The sequence below is a fragment of the Apodemus sylvaticus genome, chromosome 6, assembly GCF_947179515.1.
Source record: "Apodemus sylvaticus chromosome 6, mApoSyl1.1, whole genome shotgun sequence".
In the NCBI taxonomy this organism is placed as follows: domain Eukaryota; kingdom Metazoa; phylum Chordata; class Mammalia; order Rodentia; family Muridae; genus Apodemus; species Apodemus sylvaticus.
The window spans coordinates 51,784,938-51,792,292 of NC_067477.1; the positions used below are offsets into that span (position 1 = coordinate 51,784,938).

A 7,355-nucleotide genomic window follows, 5' to 3' on the forward strand; every position below is an offset into this window, starting at 1 on the left:
ATTTGGGAAGGTTTGAAAAGCCTTAGTTATAAATGCGAGTGGCTTCTTTGTCTCTCCCTGCAAACCTGGCTCGTTCACGCATCATAAATCCTGACGTGTAAGGAGAAGAGAGTCCGATTTTATCCGGTGCTGTGGGTTCTCCCCAAGGCGAGCGGGAGCCCTGCGGCGGTCTTCCTAGACTCAGCCTGCTCTCTAGTCAGGTTCAGGGCCACCAAGCCATTATTTCCACAACACGTTAGGATGTTTTCAATTTTCCAAGCTTAGTTCAGATATGAGACTCAAGTGAAATAAACTAGAAAAAAAGGAGGGGGGTAGGGGAGATGAATGAGAGAGCGGTTCATCAGATGGGACTCGGGGTCCTAGAAAAATTTTGTACGGAAAGTCTGAAGGCCCAAGCTACTGAACAGGGTCTGGAAGGCGGCCCACTTCCTGCTGAGCCTTGCCTTCCAAGCCTTCTTTTGTCCGGTATCATGTCTCCTTCGAGCTCTCTGTGTGCAGGCAGCTGTGGGGTGTGAACACAGGCCTGTTTGCTGTGTGACCTCTGGTGGTTAACCAATTTCTCTGGGCCTTGTTTCCTCATCTGTAAAAGACTGCCTCGAGAAACTACTGAGAGGAAATTGTTGAAGCTTTTTGTGCAGTTTTACTGACACCTAAGAACAAGTACTTAGTAAATCTTAGCCGATTTCTTGTGTTTGGGAAGTCTGACACTCCATCACGCTGTGGAACTAAAACATAAAATATGAAGAGGGAAATTGGGCACTGGGAACTCAGTGCCTCTTTCCTCACTTGCTTGTGAGAGACAGTCAGCTACTTTTCCTATTACAGAAAGGCCATGTGCTTCGGCTGTTGCTGAGAGACTGAGCTAAGGGAGGGCGAGGCTCCTCCATGAGGGAAAGAATCACGTGACCGGTCACTTATCTCCCCCCTCCCCCCCATCTACTGCCCGCACAGCCTGGGAACTGGGTGGGAACCGCCTGGATTAGAAACTGCCCTGTGATTCCAAGTGACACCTCACCGGCAAGCCTTCCCATCTGCTGGGCTCTGCTCCGTGTGGACTGTGGCCACAGCACATGCGCACGCAACAGCAGCTTTGGGATGGAGTTCGGGTATCTGTGTCTTGGGGCTTTGGGCAGGCGGCTGAGAAGCTGCCTGTGTTGAAAAAGTCATTATATCAGATATCATGAATAATGTGTAAGAGAGAGACTGGGAGACCGCTCACAGTGCTCTTCCCTGTCCCTGGCTTAGATTCTAGGCTTAGATCATATGACACGCGTGAACCAAAGAGACCAGAAGAACCGCCAGTGGTAGAATCTTCATTAGTCCTCACACATGAAGCTCACACACCAGGTTTTGCCTCTTACAGGAAAGCAAGGCCCATCTGTCCCGGCGGAGCTCGGCCCACAGAGGGCCTTCCTGTTGAAGGCAGCTACACGATAAGCCTGAGTAATTACAGCAGAGACTAAGTGAGCCAGTCACTATAAATAGTTGTTGTTTGAGGTCACTAATGTTGTAGTTGTTTATTGTTCTGTCCTTAAGACAAAAATCCATGAATGGGTGCAGTAATGCCAACGATCTACTACAGGTGCCATTGGCTTCAGAACTGGCTAGTAGGTAGAGGGCAGAGGGCAGAGGGCAGAGGACAGAGGGCAGAGGGCAGAGGGCAGAGGGCAGAGAGGGCAGAGGGCACAGGAGGGCAGAGGGAGATGATCACAGAAAAAGAGAAACCCTTGCTAGTGTGACAACTAGCAAAAATATCACCTGCCATAATTGGCATAATAATAATAATATTAATAATACATCTGTGGGTCTGTCTAAAAGATAGATCAAGAATGGCCCAGGACATGATGTTAGAAGACAAAGCTGGTCTCTATATCTGTTCCCGCAAGCCAACTAAAGATTCTCAGTGCAAGGGCTAGCCTACGGCAACAGTTCTCGGAGGCTGAACTGCAAGGCTTTTCCTCACACGGTAGACCTGGGAGATGGGAAGAAGTACTGAGGAGACCTGTTCAGCCACAGGCGAGAGAGGCTAGAGCCCACACCCAAGACCACCCTGAGGAGCACAGAGCAGTCTGTCCAGTGTGGCAGACATTAGCCCTGTGAAGCCGGGCAGTTGAAACTCGGCCAGTCTAAACTGAGCGGCAGTTAACATGAAAAATAAACACTGGAGCTTTAAAATGTAATATAAAACCCACAAAATATCTTAATAATTTTTGTGATGATTTCTTATTGAAATGAGATTTTAGACATATTGGATTAAGTGAAATATATTATTAAAATTACTTTAACCTCTTCCTCTTTACTGTTTTTTTATGTCATAGGTTTGGGGTACAGTCTAATGGCAGAGGACATGGGCAAACACAAGGACCTGGGTTGAATCTCCAGAATCACATACACACACACACACACACACACTCTCACACTCACATGAAATAGCTATTAGAATTTTAAAACATGCATTTGTGGCTCACATCTGTGATTTGCATAATTTTCTTGGCTAGTACTAGTGCTGCATAGACCTGTCCCCCAAAGCATTGTGGGTACAAACTTTGTGAACTGCTCAGCATGATAAGGAACACAGAAATCTTACAACAGTTTCAAAGGTGTTATAGCAGACTGCAGCAACAGTTTAAGACAACAGGAAAGCTCTTGGCGCTCCATGTTCCAGAGGCAGGCATCACACTGAGAGCGCTGCGGAGCAGCGAACGCAAGCTGTTTCTGTCTCCTAAGACATCTCAGAATGTAGAATAAAGAACCCAGGTAGTGAGTCAAAGGTAAAGCTAGGATTTGTTCAAGGAACCAGGCCTGCTTAGGTAGGGGAGCCTGGCGGTCTGTCCAGACAGGTCGAGAACAGCCACGGACTGGCTGCCAGGGATGCGGTTCAACTCTCCCCTTCAGTCAAAGATCTGTCTATTCAAGAAGATTGCCGATGCTTCGCTGGATGTCGAGTAGATGGCTTAGTTTGGAAGCAGAACTTAGAAGAAATAGACAGGCTTAGAATGGCTATGTTGGAAGGTAATCTTCCTGGTCCTTTGAACAAAAATGGCCCCCACAGGCTCATCGGGAGTGGTGTGGTCTTGTTGGAGTAGGCATGTCTTTGTTGGAGGAAGTGTGTCACTGTAGGTGATCTTTGAGGTCTCAGGCGCTCAAGCCAGGCCCAGTCTCACTCTCTTCCTGCTGATGTAGACCTCTTAGCTCCTCCCCAACACCATGTCTGCCTGCATACCACCATGCTCCCCACTGTGACGATAACGAACTGTAAGTCCGTTCTCTTACAGCTCATAATCTCTGAACTGTAAGTCAGCTCCAGTTAAATGTTTTCCTTCATAAGAGTTGTCATGCTCATGGTGTCTCTTCACAGCAATCGAAAACCTAACTAAGAGCCTTCCCCTATGGGCGAAGACACCTATTAAGATACAAGATACCTTTAGTATGTCTGAACTGGATGCAGAACATAAGATGGTGAACTTTGACCCACGTGGTCAGTGAAGTTTCTTCCTACTTATAGGCCAACCTTGGTGAAATGAGGCAGGGCTGCTGCTGAATGCTAATCTCGGGAGGTGGGACCCTTAGCGGCCTTCTTGAGGCTGCCTACCACAGAAACCAATTAATCAATGCCTTGTCTGGAATTCAAGGCTTCATTTTCAAGGAAGCCAAGGAGGCTACTCCACCTGTCAACCCCCTTTCTCCGAGGCCCTGGTGTCCTCATTCGCCCTTTATCTATTTCTCTTCATTTCCCAATCTCTCCCAGACTTCCCTTCACTTTCTCAACTCCAGTACGCGGCATTTCAGGTCCTGTCACTCTGACAGGAGGAATTATTGCGAGGAACTGACTTGGTGTCCATTCTCAGAAGGGTCAGTGGTAAGAAGAAAAGCCCCCTGCAATTAGCTCCCTGGACATTTACACAAATCCAGCTCAAGATAGGAGAGCCAGAGACCATGTGATTTCGTCTTGTTAGGCTTATATTGTATTCTCCCAAAATGGACTTTAAAGTGATTCTTTTGAGGCCTCAAGGGAAAAGACAAGTCACAGAGAACACTGCATCACCCCTAGAGAACACCCAGGCAGTCATGACTAGTGTGTCTGAGGGCATATGGTGGTCAAAGGCCATTCTGTTGAGTGTTTATGAATGGGAACAGAGCTCTGCTCACTTGTTCGGGGGCAGTGTTTGGGGGAAGTCAGACTTTTGAAAGACAAAATTGGGCATTTGGCTGAAGAAATTTCTAAGCCAACTGTTGAAGGTACTGTTGGGCTTTTCTTGACTATATTCCAATGAGAGAAAAAGAGAACTGATTAAAATATGGATTATTATTCTAAGTAGAAGCAAAGTAAAATATCTGGAAGATTGTCTGTCTGTCCAGGATAGAAAGAAGGGAAAGCACGTCCGGGGGACAGAGGCCAAGAGCCAACGTCTAGGACGAGGAAGGATGACCCAGGGGACATCCATAAATGGAGGACAGGTGAACGAATAAAATATAAGTACAGAGTACACAGCAAGCACATTGCTAAGATCAAGGTTGGAGTGATCGAGAGCTATGTGAAGAGATCACTGTTAACTAGCAGTCCAGGAGCTTAAACAGTTCCATGTCCACACCATTTCCCCGGGGTTAAATGTGTTTGGGAGGAGTTAAGTGTAATCGGAGTTATAGTTTCCATCAGACAGGAAGTCCTTGACTCCCCATTGGGGTTAAATGTGTTTGGGAGGAGTTAAGTGTAATCGGAGTTATAGTTTCCATCAGACAGGAAGTACTTGACTCTCCATTTTCTCACCCACCAAGTAAGTGTCATGTCTGTCTCAGTCCGTGTGCCAGGATTGTAGAGATGACACAAGATGAGCCATCTGAGTACGCTGTCCACTGAGAAGCTGTTTGAAATCAAGGCACCAGAGCAGAGGCAGGTTTAGCTCTGACCTGCATTTGTGCTCCACTGTCACCATGGTGACTAGCCTAAGTCTTTATAATTCTTAGTCTTCCCTCTAGCAGGTCTTTTCTGTCAGGATAGAAATGCAGCTTCATGTGTAAGAGTCTAGTAGAGTACTGGCTCTCAGTAGCTACCCAATTGAGATTACTCCCCTTTAGTTTTTTTCATTTTGAATCTCCAATTCACTCAAATATTTTAAAAAGGAATGCATCTGAAGTGTAAAGTTAAGGCCAAATATCAAAGCTGGTTACATTTCAGGAATTCATTCCAAGTCTCACAATAACAACAGTTTCTAAGAAATCTAAAGAGATGAAGGCCCAGAGCACTGCTCCAGTTAGCCAGACAACAGTAGCCAACCCCTCCGCACTGAGATTAGCATGAGCCATTCCCTGACATCTCTAGCCTTGTGAGACAAAAATCTACATCCTAGAAGACTTGACAGCACAAAGGGACTCAGGAGGTGAGAGCACCCCTTCTGCGAGCACCCCTCCTGTGAGAGCCTCTGCTATCACTACTAACACATGGAGTCGAGGAGTAAGTAGCCCAGAGACTTCTTGACCTCTTCATGGGAATCATTTCCTAGGAGTGGTCAGTGGGTGAGGATGAACAGAGGTCCCTGGGCCTTCAAGGGGTTAAATGCACAAGCTGAAAGCCAAGAGAAGGGAAAAATGGGCATGGAAAACTTGACCTTTCAAGGCTTGAGCCTGTCTCCAGAAATACCAGCACTGGGCAAGCAAACCCCCCATCCCGTGCCTGAGGGACCCATGTGGGCCTTAAATAGCAAGTGGAAGCAGGTTGCACAGTGCTTCTTTATCAATGGGGGCCAAGATAAATGTCAGCTGCCAGGCCTCAAAGGCAGACATGACAGAGCACGGTAGAGAGAAGTCACCACAGGCCGTGGAGGAGTCCTTCGGGCTCCCTGGTGGCCTCTAGCAGACCTTTGCTGAGGCTTCATGGAAGAAAAAGGAGCTGAACATGCTGGGATGGCAGCAGCATCTGCCTCCTCATGACTCTGTCCTGTCTTCTCCTGGGCAATCCTCAGCCTCAGCTCAACGATCCCTCAACACAGGTTCTAGGCGGGGCTCTGCAACAGCCTCTGAACATCACAGGTTCAGTCTGACCTCACCCACAAGCAGGTGGTAGACTCGATTCTCTCTCTCTCTTCCTCCCCCCCCCCCCCCCCCGCCCCAGCTTTACTGTAAAGTGTATACTAGATCAGGGTTTTACAGAGCCCGTGCTCAGCATGAGTTTGGAGACAGGCAGAGCCAAGGAACTGCAAGTGACAAAGTCAGAATTTTCTAGAGGAGGGAATGACACAGCAAAGCCAGGGAGGAAGAAGATACAGGGAAGAAGTGAGAAAGAAGAGTGCATTCTGGGATAAAGGCCACAGCCACACCTATCAGCCTTGCCTCTGGGTCTGCAGCAGAACTGCTGAGGCTGATGTTTCAGTCTCCAGTGGCAGGGATAGCCTGGGGCAGGGACAAAGGAAGGCCGGGTCACGTTTACTTCAGTCCGGAAGCATTCAGATATGACCCAGAGTGGAAAAGAAGGACCCCAGGAGACACTAGAAAAGAATCCTCGGAAGGTAGGAGGGTCTGCCGGAACAAGGCAGAGCCTTCCCCATCTTGTACCTCCTCTCAGACAAAGAGCAATGTTCTCTCCCAGGAAATATGGGGCTCACAGTCCGTTGTAAGTCCCATAGCCGAGCGCTGACTATTGCTTGTCCACTGAGAACTGGTCTTTAAGAAAGCTTGAGCCACGCAGGGAAGCCTGGGAGATGCTATTTCTCATCAGATGCCATTCCTACCTGGACAGTGCCAGCAGACTTCCTTCCCACAACCGCACCAAAACTGCTGTTGTGTTTTTGTTGGTCATGGCGATAAGAAGCAGGTAAGGTTATTGAAGAGAGGTAGTAGGATAGGTAGAGATATACAGATACACAGATATACAGATACATGGGTACAGAGATGCATAGTTGAGGCTTTAGCCCAGTGCCTAAAACACAGGTGGATCTGCTTCTTAGCATTTACAAAGTAGAATCTTTTTGCATGATATCCTTGTGCAGGGGCAACACTAATCCTCTCTGCACCCTTCCAATTTTAGCGCATGTGCTAGTGGAGTGAGCACTGATTCTGCAGCCCTGCATGCCAGGTGTTTTGTCTCCCCACCCCCACCTGCTCTCATACAATGGCCAACAGCAGTCAGTACAAAGCAGTGATGTAATACCGAGATCCTTAAATATCTTATCTGACAGATGACTGTCTGCTTGCTGACTCCTGGGCTTACTTAGTTTGCCTTTGAAAAACAGACGGAAACATTCTCACAAGTTCCATTTTGTTCCTCCCCACGGCCCCTTCGTACTTCCTTCTCTCAGCCCCACATCGTATTTTACTTTTACAGCCCTTGGGATCAGGTTATGACAAAGCCTGCAATAGCT

The 7,355-nt window shown here is 47.7% G+C and overlaps 1 pseudogene; it reads right to left on the reverse strand.

Annotated features, from left to right (window-relative positions):
- Nucleotides 1-6,946: 6,946 nt before the first annotated feature.
- On the reverse strand, nt 6,947-7,045 carry LOC127688090 (uncharacterized; annotated as a pseudogene).
- Between the last annotated feature and the right edge of the window lie 310 nt (nt 7,046-7,355).